Source organism: Drosophila subpulchrella, unplaced genomic scaffold (genome assembly GCF_014743375.2).
Source record: "Drosophila subpulchrella strain 33 F10 #4 breed RU33 unplaced genomic scaffold, RU_Dsub_v1.1 Primary Assembly Seq109, whole genome shotgun sequence".
Lineage (NCBI taxonomy): Eukaryota > Metazoa > Arthropoda > Insecta > Diptera > Drosophilidae > Drosophila > Drosophila subpulchrella.
Genome location: NW_023665451.1, coordinates 22501 through 40000, shown reverse-complemented (window position 1 = coordinate 40000; position 17500 = coordinate 22501). Strand labels below are relative to the sequence as shown.

General features: G+C 40.8%; 1 non-coding gene and 1 pseudogene across 1 annotated transcript; both read left to right on the top strand.

Moving 5' to 3' along the window:
- The first annotated feature begins 51 nt into the window (after nt 1–51).
- Nucleotides 52–230, top strand: LOC119558547. The gene has a single exon (XR_005220251.1). It is a non-coding gene; the product is annotated as a 5.8S ribosomal RNA (ribosomal RNA).
- A 401-nt stretch (nt 231–631) lies between these two features.
- LOC119558544 lies at nt 632–10082 on the top strand (annotated as a pseudogene).
- Nucleotides 10083–17500: the final 7418 nt, after the last annotated feature.

The following is a 17500-nucleotide window of genomic DNA, read 5'->3' as shown; positions in this document are numbered from 1 at the left end:
AATTTCTTTCAATAAAAACATATATGACAAAATTACCAAACCAATATATAAAACTCTAAGCGGTGGATCACTCGGCTCATGGGTCGATGAAGAACGCAGCAAACTGTGCGTCATCGTGTGAACTGCAGGACACATGAACATCGACATTTTGAACGCATATCGCAGTCCATGCTGTTATGTACTTTAATTAATTTTATAGTGCTGCTTGGACTACATATGGTTGAGGGTTGTAAGACTATGCTAATTAAGTTGTTTATATAAATTTTATAATGAAATTTTATAAGCATATGGTATATTATTGGATAATAATAATTTAATTATTATATTATTCATAATATTAACAAATATATGAAAAACATTATCTCACATTAGTAAATAATTTGAATGTGAAAAACGAAGAGAAATATTTTCTTTTTCAATCAAATAATACTGAGAAATGTCTAGCATAAAAAATTTATCTAGAATTGTCTCTTATTAAAGATTAGTAAATAGAAAGCCGTTGACAATATTATTATTCTTCGTTGATTCGTTAGACCAAACAAATGCCATACAAATATATAAAATATATAACGAATTTAATAAAATGTTTTATCATTATATATAAAGAATTAATTGCAAAAAAAGTTATACACAACCTCAACTCATATGGGACTACCCCCTGAATTTAAGCATATTAATTAGGGGAGGAAAAGAAACTAACCAGGATTTTCTTAGTAGCGGCGAGCGAAAAGAAATCAGTTCAGCACTAAGTCACTTTGTCTATATGGCAAATGTGAGATGCAGTGTATGGAGCGTCAATATTCTAGTATGAGAAATTAACGATTTAAGTCCTTCTTAAATGAGGCCATTTACCCATAGAGGGTGCCAGGCCCGTATAACGTTAATGATTACTAGATGATGTTTCCAAAGAGTCGTGTTGCTTGATAGTGCAGCACTAAGTGGGTGGTAAACTCCATCTAAAACTAAATATAACCATGAGACCGATAGTAAACAAGTACCGTGAGGGAAAGTTGAAAAGAACTCTGAATAGAGAGTTAAACAGTACGTGAAACTGCTTAGAGGTTAAGCCCGATGAACCTGAATATCCGTTATGGAAAATTCATCATTAAAATTGTAATATTTAAACAATATTATGATAATAGTGTGCATTTTTTCCATATAAGGACATTGTAATCTATTAGCATACAAAATTTATCATAAAATATAACTTATAGTTTATTCAAATTAATTTGCTTGCATTTTAACACAGAATAAATGTTATTAATTTGATAAAGTGCTGATAGATTTATATGAATACAGTGCGTTAATTTTTCGGAATTATATAATGGCATAATTATCATTGATTTTTGTGTTTATTATATGCACTTGTATGATTAACAATGCGAAAGATTCAGGATACCTTCGGGACCCGTCTTGAAACACGGACCAAGGAGTCTAACATATGTGCAAGTTATTGGGATATAAACCTAATAGCGTAATTAACTTGACTAATAATGGGATTAGTTTTTTAACTATTTATAGCTAATTAACACAATCCCGGGGCGTTCTATATAGTTATGTATAATGATATTTATATTATTTATGCCTCTAACTGGAACGTACCTTGAGCATATATGCTGTGACCCGAAAGATGGTGAACTATACTTGATCAGGTTGAAGTCAGGGGAAACCCTGATGGAAGACCGAAACAGTTCTGACGTGCAAATCGATTGTCAGAATTGAGTATAGGGGCGAAAGACCAATCGAACCATCTAGTAGCTGGTTCCTTCCGAAGTTTCCCTCAGGATAGCTGGTGCATTTTAATGTTATATAAAATAATCTTATCTGGTAAAGCGAATGATTAGAGGCCTTAGGGTCGAAACGATCTTAACCTATTCTCAAACTTTAAATGGGTAAGAACCTTAACTTTCTTGATATGAAGTTCAAGGTTATGATATAATGTGCCCAGTGGGCCACTTTTGGTAAGCAGAACTGGCGCTGTGGGATGAACCAAACGTAATGTTACGGTGCCCAAATTAACAACTCATGCAGATACCATGAAAGGCGTTGGTTGCTTAAAACAGCAGGACGGTGATCATGGAAGTCGAAATCCGCTAAGGAGTGTGTAACAACTCACCTGCCGAAGCAACTAGCCCTTAAAATGGATGGCGCTTAAGTTGTATACCTATACATTACCGCTAAAGTAGATGATTTATATTACTTGTGATATAAATTTTGAAACTTTAGTGAGTAGGAAGGTACAATGGTATGCGTAGAAGTGTTTGGCGTAAGCCTGCATGGAGCTGCCATTGGTACAGATCTTGGTGGTAGTAGCAAATAATCGAATGAGACCTTGGAGGACTGAAGTGGAGAAGGGTTTCGTGTGAACAGTGGTTGATCACGAGTTAGTCGGTCCTAAGTTCAAGGCGAAAGCCGAAAATTTTCAAGTAAAACACAAATGCCATACAAATATAATTATATTATATAAATCAAGCTAATTAATATACTTGAATAATTTTGAACGAAAGGGAATACGGTTCCAATTCCGTAACCTGTTGAGTATCCGTTTGTTATTAAATATGGGCCTCGTGCTCATCCTGGCAACAGGAACGACCATAAAGAAGCCGTCGAGAGATATCGGAAGAGTTTTCTTTTCTGTTTTATAGCCGTACTACCATGGAAGTCTTTCGCAGAGAGATATGGTAGATGGGCTAGAAGAGCATGACATATACTGTTGTGTCGATATTTTCTCCTCGGACCTTGAAAATTTATGGTGGGGACACGCAAACTTCTCAACAGGCCGTACCAATATCCGCAGCTGGTCTCCAAGGTGAAGAGTCTCTAGTCGATAGAATAATGTAGGTAAGGGAAGTCGGCAAATTAGATCCGTAACTTCGGGATAAGGATTGGCTCTGAAGATTGAGATAGTCGGGCTTGATTGGGAAACAATAACATGGTTTATGTGCTCGTTCTGGGTAAATAGAGTGTCTGGCATTTATGTTGGTCACTTGTTCCCCGGATAGTTTAGTTACGTAGCCAATTGTGGAACTTTCTTGCTAAAATTTTTAAGAATACTAATTGGGTTAAACCAATTAGTTCTTATTAATTATAACGATTATCAATTAACAATCAATTCAGAACTGGCACGGACTTGGGGAATCCGACTGTCTAATTAAAACAAAGCATTGTGATGGCCCTAGCGGGTGTTGACACAATGTGATTTCTGCCCAGTGCTCTGAATGTCAAAGTGAAGAAATTCAAGTAAGCGCGGGTCAACGGCGGGAGTAACTATGACTCTCTTAAGGTAGCCAAATGCCTCGTCATCTAATTAGTGACGCGCATGAATGGATTAACGAGATTCCTACTGTCCCTATCTACACAGTCGGTGTTTGGTTGCTCGCGAGAACAGACGTGTTTTTCCGTACGCTCCGCGAGTAAAGTGCATTTAGGCAGTAAAACAACAGGTACATTGTTGAAAATAGTGCGAAAATTCGTGTTTCGTGCTTGCGAACACAGTGCGTGTGTTTTCCGTTTGAAATTCTGCGGAAATCGGGCGATATTCGCGTTTTTCTTTTTGGAAATTTTCCATTAAGACACGTGTGTCGCGAGAGAGGCGCTCTCTCGAGAGAGGCGTTTGCCTAATTTAGGCACATTTTGTCGCCCACAGCTGTGCGGTTTGTGTCTCCGCTGAACTTGGATCAGCTGATCAGCTGACCGAGCTTTTGAGAACCAGCTGATAGGAAGGGGTAAGTCTCGAATATCAAAGAGCTTACTTAGTAAGGCCGATAACCGGCAGATGGCGCCACCAAAAATGGTGGTCGACGAGTCCGGGAGCGAAAGTGCGAGCAGCCGTGGAAGCAGCTCGGGCAGAGGGCGCGCCAGAGGCAAGCGCAACAAAGCGCCGCTGAGGGAGGCCTCGAGGTGCAAAGTGTTGGCGCTGGATGCAACCGCCGCTGCCCCTGCCGACGCCTTTGCCGCTGCCCCCGCCGCTGCCCCCGCCGCTGACGCTGCCGCAGTCGCAGCCGCTGCCGCTGCCGCAGCCGCTGCCCCCGCCGCTACCCCCGCCGCTGCCCCCGCCGACGCTGCCGCAGTCGCAGCCGCTGCTGATGGAGGGACCTTCGTCGTGCCAGCCAGCATAGAGAAATCCTTCTCGGACAGGGAATGGAGGGGAAACGGAGCCGTTGCTGCCGAGATGGGCGACATCCGTGCGGATATCCTGAGGATGTCCCACGTAGCGAGCCCTACCGTGAGCATTAAGACGCAGTTGTTGGCAAACCGCTACGAGGAGGTCGTCGGAGCCCTGCTGATCCGCATCGGAGTGCTGGAGGATCGCTTGAAGAGGCAGACACCGGTCGCCTCGGCCGCCTCATATGCAGCCACCGCTGCTAGAGGCGCGCACCTAGTCGCCTCACCTGCTGCCCCTGTTGCCCCCCTTGCCCCCGTACCCGCACCGCGGAAGATTCGGGAGACATGGTCGGCTGTCGTTGCGTGCGACGACCCGGCCCTGTCAGGCAGGCAAATCGCTGAGAAGATCCGCAAGGAGGTAGCGCCCGCTCTGGGCGTACGAGTACACGAGGTGCGTGAGCTGAAGCGGGGCGGCGCGATCATTCGCACGCCTTCGCAGGCGGAGATGACGAAGGTCGTCGCCTCCGCAAAGTTCGCCGAGGTGGGCCTGAAGGTGTCGAGGAACACCGCTGCGAAGCCGCGTGTTACGGTCCAGGATGTGGACACCTCCGTGGGACCGGACGAGTTTATGATGGAGCTCAGGGAGAAGAACTTCGAAGAGATGAGCCTCAAGGAGTTCCAGAAGGCGGTTGTCCTGGCGACCAAGCCCTGGTCAGCTGCTGACGGTGCCACAATCAATGTGACGCTGGAGGTAGACGACCAGGCGCTGGCCGTTCTCGAGGGCGGGAGAGTATATATTAAGTGGTTCTCCTACCGCTGCCGCTCTCAGGTGCGCACCTACGCCTGCCACCGATGCCTCGGATTTGACCACAAGGTCAGCGAGTGCAGATACCCAAGAGAAAAACAGGTCTGCCGCCAGTGCGGACAGAACGACCACGTCGCGGCGAAGTGCAGAAATGCGGTGGACTGCCGCAACTGCCGTCACAAGGGTATGCCCTCGGGGCATTATATGCTTTCGGGTGGCTGCCCGATATACGGCGCGCTGCTAGCCAGGGTGCAAGCTAGACATTGATAATGTTTAGCTTCATCCAAGCGAATTGTGGTCGAGGCCGTTGCGCTGTCATCGAGCTTGCCAAGCAGATGAGAGATGCTGGCCACCTGTTCGCACTAGTCCAGGAGCCCTACGTGGACGCTGGCAAGCGACTCACTGGACTGCCTGGAGGAATGAGGATATTCGCCGATAGGAGGAAGAAAGCTGCCATCATCGTGGACGACCCATCTGCCATCTGCATGCCCATCGAGGCTTTGACGACGGACTACGGAGTGTGCGTGAGTGTCACAGGAAGATATGGCACAATCTTTCTGGCCTCCGTATACTGCCAGCATCTAGCTGCTCTGGAGCCCTACACTGACTACCTGGATACGGTTCTGCTATTAGCTAGCAGAACACCGACAATCCTCGGACTTGATGCTAACGCAGTCTCCCCTATGTGGTTCAGCAAATCCCCAGACAACTCTGGAGACCGCCTGAACCGCGAACGGGGACAGCTCATGAACGAGTGGATAATCGCAAGCGGTGCCAGTGTACTGAATACGGCCAGCCAGGTGTTCACGTTCGATAATCACCGCTCTAGAAGTGATATCGACGTGACCTTCGCCAACGAAGCGGCGCGAGTATGGGCAACCTACGATTGGAGAGTTGACTTCTGGGAGCTGAGTGACCACAACATTATCACTGTTGAGGTTACTCCAGATCCGAGCAGTACCGTTGAGAGCCTAGCTCCGGTACCGCAATGGAAGCTCTCCAATGCAAGTTGGCGAAGATTCAGTGTAGAGTTAAGGAGTGCAGCACAGAGTCTCGAGGAACTGGAGGAATCGCCGTTGGACGACCATGTGTCTGCCCTTCGCTCCATCGTACACGATGTGTGCGACAGGGTGATAGGGCGCAGGATACCTGCAGCGAGGGGAAACGTAATATGGTGGAATCCTGAGCTGAGTACCAAGCGCCAAGAGGTCCGGAGACTGAGGCGTAGGCTGCAGGCAGCTCGCCGGAGTGGCACCGACGATGCTGAGCAACTTGCCGCTGGACTGAGATTTGCCTCAGGCCAGTACAAGAAGCTTATCTTGACGACAAAGGAGCAAAACTGGCGGGACTTCGTGGGACGGCACAAGGATGATCCATGGGGGCACGTATACCGAATATGCCGAGGCCGGAAGAAGACAGCCGATCTCGGATGTCTCCGGTCGAACGGCGCGCTTTCCGTAACTTGGCACGACTGCGCAAGTGTGCTCCTCCGCAACTTTTTCCCTGTTGCGGAGTCGACGACACGAGAAGACATACCCCCTGGTGCCCCACCGATCCTCGAAGCCTTCGAGGTGGCAACCAGCGTCGCGAGGCTGAGAAGCCGGCGATCGCCGGGTATGGATGGCATCACGGGCGGTATTGTCAAGGAGGTATGGCGTGCCATCCCTCAGCACCTGACGAAGCTGTACTCTCGGTGCATCTCGGAAGGATACTTTCCGGCCGAGTGGAAGCACCCGAGAGTGATACCGCTGGTAAAGGGGCCAGATAAGGACAGGAGCGATCCTGCCTCTTATCGCGGCATATGCCTTTTGCCAGTGTTCGGAAAGGCGCTTGAGGGAATCATGGTGAATCGGCTGAAGGATGTGCTACCGGATGGCTGCAGATGGCAATTCGGATTCAGGCCTGGACGCTGCGTGGAGGATGCGTGGATGCACGCCAAAAACACCGTCGCCAACAGTCGCGAGAGGAGGGTCCTTGGAATCTTTGTCGATTTCAAGGGAGCCTTCGACAACGTGGAGTGGAGTGCGGTGCTGGATCGGCTTGTCGACGTAGGCTGTCGAGAAATCGACTTGTGGAAAAGCTATTTTTCCGGCCGTAGCGCAAGCATCATCAGCAGGTATGAAGCAGCCACAGTTGCGGTTACACGGGGCTGCCCGCAAGGGTCCGTCAGTGGTCCATTTATTTGGAATTTACTGATGGATGTGCTGCTTCAGCGCTTGGAGCCACATTGTGCTCTGAGCGCGTTTGCAGATGATCTTCTGCTTTTCGTCGACGGGAATTCCCGTGCCGATCTGGAGCGGAAGGGCGAGCAGTTGATGGACATCGTGGGAGCCTGGGGAGCTGAGGTTGGAGTGAGTGTGTCAACCAGCAAGACGGCAATAATGTTGCTGAAAGGACAGCTTTCACGCACGAGGAGACCGACGGTACGGTTTGCTGGAGCAAGCCTGCCTTACGTCACCAAATGCCGGTACCTTGGCATCTTAGTCGGCGAGCGGTTGAGTTTTCTCCCGCATATCTCTGCTCTCAGAGATCGGCTGGCTGGAGTTGCCGGAGGACTAGCGCGGGTGCTTCGAGTCGATTGGGGGCTCAGCTCCCGTGCTAAGAGGACGATTTACAGCGGACTCATGGTCCCCTGTGCACTCTTTGGTGCCTCGGTCTGGTACAAGGCGGCGAGTAGGGGCAAGTCCCTTAAACTCCTCACCTCGTGCCAGAGGTCCATCCTTTTAGGATGCCTACCGGTATGCCGCACAGTGTCCACGGTGGCACTGCAGGTGCTTGCTGGTGCTCCTCCAATGGATCTGGATGCTCACAGGATCGCCGTGAAGTTCAAGCTGAGGAAGGATGTCCCCCTGGATGAGAGCGACTGGCTCCACGGACAGGACCTGTCCGTGTTGGACTGGAAAGCTAAGATGGCGCTGCTAGACGAACGTCTGCTAAATGAGTGGCAACTCAGATGGGATCGCGCGGAACACGGCTCCGTGACTCGCGAGTTTTTCCCAGAGGCAGCGTTCGTCTACAAGAGGAAAGACTTTGTCTTTACCCTCAAAGCCGGATTCTTGCTGACAGGACACGGGTCGATGAACGCATTTCTGCAAGGCAGGACCCTCAGCACCACGACCGCATGCTCATGTGGCGTGGCAAGAGAGGACTGGCGCCACATACTGTGTGAATGCCGCCTGTACAACGATTTGCGGGACCTGGATGCCCTTGGAGTCGTTCGAGACCAGGGAAGATGGATCGTCGCGGGAGTAGTCGAGACCCCAGAACGGATGCGTCTCCTAGGAGTTTTTGCCGATGCTGCCTTCTCGAGGCGAAGGATGGATGCGACGAGGGAGGAACCACAGGCGCCGGGACGTTAGTCCCACACCTCTTTTGCCGTGTGGTAGCGGCGAAGAATACTGCCACAGCCTGCCATAGCTTGTCGTAGGAGGCGACTAATATGGCAATGGTTGCCCCATCCGAGCTTGTCGGAGCTGAAGGGGTGAGGCTCACCGAGCCTGTAATTTCGGTACCACGGGTTGAGCAGCTCCAAGGCTGCTCATTGAGGTTGGCCCCCTTGTGGGAGTATCGTGGTGGCTGTGGTTGACACCTATATCGCGGGTAGAGTCCTCGGGCTCGACGTGGATGTTGCGTTATACAACTCGGGTGCTGTGACCCACAGAACAGTAGAGATTTTAGATAGATCTCGCCCCTACGCAAGGGGGAGTGCTTGCCCGACAAGTAAGTACTCGAATTGCTACTGGGGTGGATGCTATGTACATAGCTATAGCTTCTAGTCCGGGGCGTTGGTCTGGCGCTTAACCTAGACCCGTGCATTATATACTCACTTGTGGGTATATTAGAATGCCGTGGTTGTAATCCCTTCATTGTGGAACACGCCACGTAAAACAAGTTCGGAGGGATCCGAGACACACCTGTCCCTATCTACTATCTAGCGAAACCACAGCCAAGGGAACGGGCTTGGAATAATTAGCGGGGAAAGAAGACCCTTTTGAGCTTGACTCTAATCTGGCAGTGTAAGGAGACATAAGAGGTGTAGAATAAGTGGGAGATATTAGACTTCGGTTTGGTATCGCCAATGAAATACCACTACTCTTATTGTTTCCTTACTTACTTGATTAAATGGAACGTGTATCATTTCCTAGCCATTATACGGATATATTTATTATATCTTATGGTATTGGGTTTTGATGCAAGCTTCTTGATCAAAGTATCACGAGTTTGTTATATAATCGCAAACAAATTCTTTAATAAAACGGTGCATTTATGTATTTTTGATTTGAAAATTTGGTATAACTCCAATTACTCAGGTATGATCCAATTCAAGGACATTGCCAGGTAGGGAGTTTGACTGGGGCGGTACATCTCTCAAATAATAACGGAGGTGTCCCAAGGCCAGCTCAGTGCGGACAGAAACCACACATAGAGCAAAAGGGCAAATGCTGACTTGATCTCGGTGTTCAGTACACACAGGGACAGCAAAAGCTCGGCCTATCGATCCTTTTGGTTTAAAGAGTTTTTAACAAGAGGTGTCAGAAAAGTTACCATAGGGATAACTGGCTTGTGGCGGCCAAGCGTTCATAGCGACGTCGCTTTTTGATCCTTCGATGTCGGCTCTTCCTATCATTGTGAAGCAAAATTCACCAAGCGTTGGATTGTTCACCCATGCAAGGGAACGTGAGCTGGGTTTAGACCGTCGTGAGACAGGTTAGTTTTACCCTACTAATGACAAAACGTTGTTGCGACAGCATTCCTGCGTAGTACGAGAGGAACCGCAGGTACGGACCAATGGCACAATACTTGTTCGAGCGAACAGTGGTATGACGCTACGTCCGTTGGATTATGCCTGAACGCCTCTAAGGTCGTATCCGTGCTGGACTGCAATGATAAATAAGGGGCAATTTGCATTGTATGGCTTCTAAACCATTTAAAGTTTATAATTTACTTTATAAACGACAATGGATGTGATGCCAATGTAATTTGTAACATAGTAAATTGGGAGGATCTTTGATCACCTGATGCCGCGCTAGTTACATATAAAAGCATTATTTAATACAATGACAAAGCCTAGAATCAATTGTAAACGACTTTTGTAACAGGCAAGGTGTTGTAAGTGGTTGAGCAGCTGCCATACTGCGATCCACTGAAGCTTATCCTTTGCTTGATGATTCGATAATAAAGATGTTGCAAGCGGGCATAATCATTATGCTTGCTTGCAGCATCGCACGCCACTTTGTTTGTGGTGTGTAAGGTAGGGAAGAAGAAATATAAAAGACCTAAATTGGAAACATCAATATATAAGTAAATATTGAACAAACAAAATGTATCGTCATCTTATTAGTGACGCGATGATAAAGTGGCAAACATATTCCATGTATAAATATTCCTATGGTATTAAAATTCAAGTAAAGAGGACATATATAAAAGTTTGTATATATGGTTCATTCAATGGTAGCAGCGGTTGGTTGGTTGGTGTCTGCTCCTCTTATTGTTCAAAACTTATGTTATGGTAGCAAGTCTATATCGTCATATTATTAGTGACGCGAAAAAGTAGTGGCAAAACATATTCCATGTATAAATAAATATTCCTATGGTATTGAAATTCAAGTAAAGAGGCCATTCAAGTAAAGAGGACTTATATAAATATAAGTATATATAATGGTAGCAGCGCGGTTGGTTGGTTGGTGTGTCTGCTCCTCTTATTGTTCAAAACTTATGTTATGGTAGCAAGACTGTATCGTCATATTATTAGTGACGCGAAAAAGTAGTGGCAAAACATATTCCATGTATAAATATTCCTATGGTATTGAAATTCAACTAAAGAGGACATATAAAATTACTATCAATGGTAGCAGTGGTTGGTTGGTTGGTGGTTGGTTGGCGGCTGCTCCTATTATTGTTCAAGACTTATGTTATGGTAGCAAGTCTGTATCGTCATATTAATTATTAGTGACGCGAAAAAGTAGTGGAAATCATATTCCATGTATAAATAGATTCCTATGGTAATGAAATTTTCAAGTAAAGAGAGGACCATTCAAGTAAGAGGACATATAAAAAGTAAGTATATGTTCCTCCAATGGTAGCAGTGGTTGGTTGGTTGGCGGCTGATCCTCTTATTGTTCAAAACTTATTTTATCAATATGAGTTTGGCAATACAATAAAGAAGACCAATCTAATCCATATAAAACTAAATGTATTATATGGATATGCTTAGGAAACCCATATATTCATAAAAAAAAATTATGTATAGAAAATTATACATATATCTTTTATATAAATGAATCGTATGGATATCGCCTTATGGTAGGTATAATAACTTTTTAAGGCATAATAATGTATAATATAGAAAATATACATTGAAATATAAATGCATTTTTATAGATATGGCGGCATATAAGTGCCATATACACAAGAATAAATAATAGAATTTACCAATATATAATTAAAATGAGATATATAAACCTAGTGAGGGGCTGCACTAGTATATGAATCGTATGGATATGGCTTATAGGTATAATACCTATAAGGCATAATAATGTATAATATAATAAATATAAATTAAGATATGAATGAATTATATAAATATGGCATAGAAATGCCATATACATACATAAGAATAAATGGTAGAATTTACCCATATATCACTGAAACACGATATATAAACCTAATGATAGCTGGCACTAGTACTGTAAACATGCACGCAATAGTGCGTGGGGTAAAAAACTACTATAGGGAGGTGGTCGTTGGCGGGCCCCTCCTCGTATTGGTCAAAACTTATGTTATGCATATGAATTTGTCAATACTATATAGAACGCCAAGCATATCCATATAAACTATGGATATGCATAGAAATCCATACAAAAGTAAAAAAAAATTATGTATAGAAAAATATACATATATTTATATAAGTGAATCGTATGGATATGGCTTATAGGTATAATACCTATAAGGCATAATAATGTATAACAAGTAAATATACATTGAAATGTGAATGCATTGTATGGATATGGCATATAAATGCCATATATATAGAAATAAATTGTATATCAATGATATAACAATTATAAACCTAGTGAGGGGCGGCACTAGTGAATGAATCGTATGGATATGGCTTATAGGTATAATACCTATAAGGCATAATAATGTATAATATAATAAATATACATTAAGATATGAATGGATTGTATAAATATGGCATAGAAATGCCATATACATAAGAATAAATGGTAGAATTTACCCATATATCACTGAAACACGATATATAAACCTAGTGATAGCTGGCACTAGTACTGTAAACAGGCACGCAATAGTGCGTGGGGTAAAAAACTACTATAGGGAGGTGGTCGTTGGCGGGCCCCTCCTCGTATTGGTCAAAACTTATGTTATGCATATGAATTTGTCAATACTATATAGAACGCCAAGCATATCCATATAAACTATGGATATGCATAGAAATCCATACAAAAGTAAAAAAAAATTATGTATAGAAAAATATACATATATTTATATAAGTGAATCGTATGGATATGGCTTATAGGTATAATACCTATAAGGCATAATAATGTATAACAAGTAAATATACATTGAAATGTGAATGCATTGTATGGATATGGCATATAAATGCCATATATATAGAAATAAATTGTATATCAATGATATAACAATTATAAACCTAGTGAGGGGCGGCACTAGTGAATGAATCGTATGGATATGGCTTATAGGTATAATACCTATAAGGCATAATAATGTATAATATAATAAATATACATTAAGATATGAATGGATTGTATAAATATGGCATAGAAATGCCATATACATAAGAATAAATGGTAGAATTTACCCATATATCACTGAAACACGATATATAAACCTAGTGATAGCTGGCACTAGTACTGTAAACAGGCACGCAATAGTGCGTGGGGTAAAAAACTACTATAGGGAGGTGGTCGTTGGCGGGCCCCTCCTCGTATTGGTCAAAACTTATGTTATGCATATGAATTTGTCAATACTATATAGAACGCCAAGCATATCCATATAAACTATGGATATGCATAGAAAACCATACAAAAGTAAAAAAAAATTATGTATAGAAAAATATACATATATTTATATAAGTGAATCGTATGGATATGGCTTATAGGTATAATACCTATAAGGCATAATAATGTATAACAAGTAAATATACATTGAAATGTGAATGCATTGTATGGATATGGCATATAAATGCCATATATATAGAAATAAATTGTATATCAATGATATAACAATTATAAACCTAGTGAGGGGCGGCACTAGTGAATGAATCGTATGGATATGGCTTATAGGTATAATACCTATAAGGCATAATAATGTATAATATAATAAATATACATTAAGATATGAATGGATTGTATAAATATGGCATAGAAATGCCATATACATAAGAATAAATGGTAGAATTTACCCATATATCACTGAAACACGATATATAAACCTAGTGATAGCTGGCACTAGTACTGTAAACAGGCACGCAATAGTGCGTGGGGTAAAAAACTACTATAGGGAGGTGGTCGTTGGCGGGCCCCTCCTCGTATTGGTCAAAACTTATGTTATGCATATGAATTTGTCAATACTATATAGAACGCCAAGCATATCCATATAAACTATGGATATGCATAGAAAAGCCATACAAAAGTAAAAAAAAATTATGTATAGAAAAATATACATATATTTATATAAGTGAATCGTATGGATATGGCTTATAGGTATAATACCTATAAGGCATAATAATGTATAACAAGTAAATATACATTGAAATGTGAATGCATTGTATGGATATGGCATATAAATGCCATATATATAGAAATAAATTGTATATCAATGATATAACAATTATAAACCTAGTGAGGGGCGGCACTAGTGAATGAATCGTATGGATATGGCTTATAGGTATAATACCTATAAGGCATAATAATGTATAATATAATAAATATACATTAAGATATGAATGGATTGTATAAATATGGCATAGAAATGCCATATACATAAGAATAAATGGTAGAATTTACCCATATATCACTGAAACACGATATATAAACCTAGTGATAGCTGGCACTAGTACTGTAAACAGGCACGCAATAGTGCGTGGGGTAAAAAACTACTATAGGGAGGTGGTCGTTGGCGGGCCCCTCCTCGTATTGGTCAAAACTTATGTTATGCATATGAATTTGTCAATACTATATAGAACGCCAAGCATATCCATATAAACTATGGATATGCATAGAAAACCATACAAAAGTAAAAAAAAATTATGTATAGAAAAATATACATATATTTATATAAGTGAATCGTATGGATATGGCTTATAGGTATAATACCTATAAGGCATAATAATGTATAACAAGTAAATATACATTGAAATGTGAATGCATTGTATGGATATGGCATATAAATGCCATATATATAGAAATAAATTGTATATCAATGATATAACAATTATAAACCTAGTGAGGGGCGGCACTAGTGAATGAATCGTATGGATATGGCTTATAGGTATAATACCTATAAGGCATAATAATGTATAATATAATAAATATACATTAAGATATGAATGGATTGTATAAATATGGCATAGAAATGCCATATACATAAGAATAAATGGTAGAATTTACCCATATATCACTGAAACACGATATATAAACCTAGTGATAGCTGGCACTAGTACTGTAAACAGGCACGCAATAGTGCGTGGGGTAAAAAACTACTATAGGGAGGTGGTCGTTGGCGGGCCCCTCCTCGTATTGGTCAAAACTTATGTTATGCATATGAATTTGTCAATACTATATAGAACGCCAAGCATATCCATATAAACTATGGATATGCATAGAAAACCATACAAAAGTAAAAAAAAATTATGTATAGAAAAATATACATATATTTATATAAGTGAATCGTATGGATATGGCTTATAGGTATAATACCTATAAGGCATAATAATGTATAACAAGTAAATATACATTGAAATGTGAATGCATTGTATGGATATGGCATATAAATGCCATATATATAGAAATAAATTGTATATCAATGATATAACAATTATAAACCTAGTGAGGGGCGGCACTAGTGAATGAATCGTATGGATATGGCTTATAGGTATAATACCTATAAGGCATAATAATGTATAATATAATAAATATACATTAAGATATGAATGGATTGTATAAATATGGCATAGAAATGCCATATACATAAGAATAAATGGTAGAATTTACCCATATATCACTGAAACACGATATATAAACCTAGTGATAGCTGGCACTAGTACTGTAAACAGGCACGCAATAGTGCGTGGGGTAAAAAACTACTATAGGGAGGTGGTCGTTGGCGGGCCCCTCCTCGTATTGGTCAAAACTTATGTTATGCATATGAATTTGTCAATACTATATAGAACGCCAAGCATATCCATATAAACTATGGATATGCATAGAAATCCATACAAAAGTAAAAAAAAATTATGTATAGAAAAAATATACATATATTTATATAAGTGAATCGTATGGATATGGCTTATAGGTATAATACCTATAAGGCATAATAATGTATAACAAGTAAATATACATTGAAATGTGAATGCATTGTATGGATATGGCATATAAATGCCATATATATAGAAATAAATTGTATATCAATGATATAACAATTATAAACCTAGTGAGGGGCGGCACTAGTGAATGAATCGTATGGATATGGCTTATAGGTATAATACCTATAAGGCATAATAATGTATAATATAATAAATATACATTAAGATATGAATGGATTGTATAAATATGGCATAGAAATGCCATATACATAAGAATAAATGGTAGAATTTACCCATATATCACTGAAACACGATATATAAACCTAGTGATAGCTGGCACTAGTACTGTAAACAGGCACGCAATAGTGCGTGGGGTAAAAAACTACTATAGGGAGGTGGTCGTTGGCGGGCCCCTCCTCGTATTGGTCAAAACTTATGTTATGCATATGAATTTGTCAATACTATATAGAACGCCAAGCATATCCATATAAACTATGGATATGCATAGAAATCCATACAAAAATAAAAAAAAATTATGTATAGAAAAATATACATATATTTATATAAGTGAATCGTATGGATATGGCTTATAGGTATAATACCTATAAGGCATAATAATGTATAACAAGTAAATATACATTGAAATGTGAATGCATTGTATGGATATGGCATATAAATGCCATATATATAGAAATAAATTGTATATCAATGATATAACAATTATAAACCTAGTGAGGGGCGGCACTAGTGAATGAATCGTATGGATATGGCTTATAGGTATAATACCTATAAGGCATAATAATGTATAATATAATAAATATACATTAAGATATGAATGGATTGTATAAATATGGCATAGAAATGCCATATACATAAGAATAAATGGTAGAATTTACCCATATATCACTGAAACATGATATATAAACCTAGTGATAGCTGGCACTAGTACTGTAAACAGGCACGCAGTAGTGCGTGGGGTAAAAAACTACTATAGGGAGGTGGTCGTTGGCGGGCCCCTCCTCGTATTGGTCAAAACTTATGTTATGCGTAAACATATGATTTTGTCAATACTATAAAGAAAACTTGTTTTGTACATACAAAACTAAATGAATTATCTGGATATTGAAAAATAAATGGCATTATATCCATATAATGAAAATATACTTGTATTCTCTTATTATAAGAGAGAATACCGTATAGTTGGTTGGCAAAGACAATTGAAAATACCCGAATTGCAGATGATGGGTTCAAAAACTACTATAGGGTGGTGTAGCAAATAATATGAAGATGATATATCCATATAATGGATATACACTAGTATTCTCTTATTATAATAGAGAATACCATATAAATGGTTGGCAAAGACAATTGAAAATACCCGAATTGAAGTTGACGGGTTCAAAAACTATTATAGGGTGATGTAGCAAATAAAATAATGAAGATATATCCATATAATGGAATTATATGTGTATTCTCTTATTATATGAGAGAGTACCAAACGGTTGATTGGCAAAGACAATTGAAAATACCCGAATTAAAGATATTGGGTCCAAAAACTACTATAGGATGGTCAATGGGCCGGCCATCTACTATTGACGTGACAAAATACTGTCTGTCGGTAGAGAAGATATTAATCCGTCAAATTTGTTTCTTTATTCATTTATGAATATGAGACTTGGCTCCACGGTTAATATTTTAAGCCCAAAGATAATAATGTTGAAACAAAGGCCAAGGTTTCTATTATACATAGAATAACAAATTGTTTCCGAACTTTATCGTTAATCCAAATAAATAATTACAATTGAGGCAGGCTAATAATGATATATATTTTGTATTGATAATCTTGATATATATGTATATTGGTCTGCCATTATCACATACTGAGTTATGTGATAATTCCCTGCGGGGATAAATTAAAAGAGGTGTCCCTATATTAAAAGAAAATAATATATATATATATTATTTTTTCTAACGTACATATCATATATGCGCTCGGTTTTATATTATATATTACCAAAGAGTCTTAT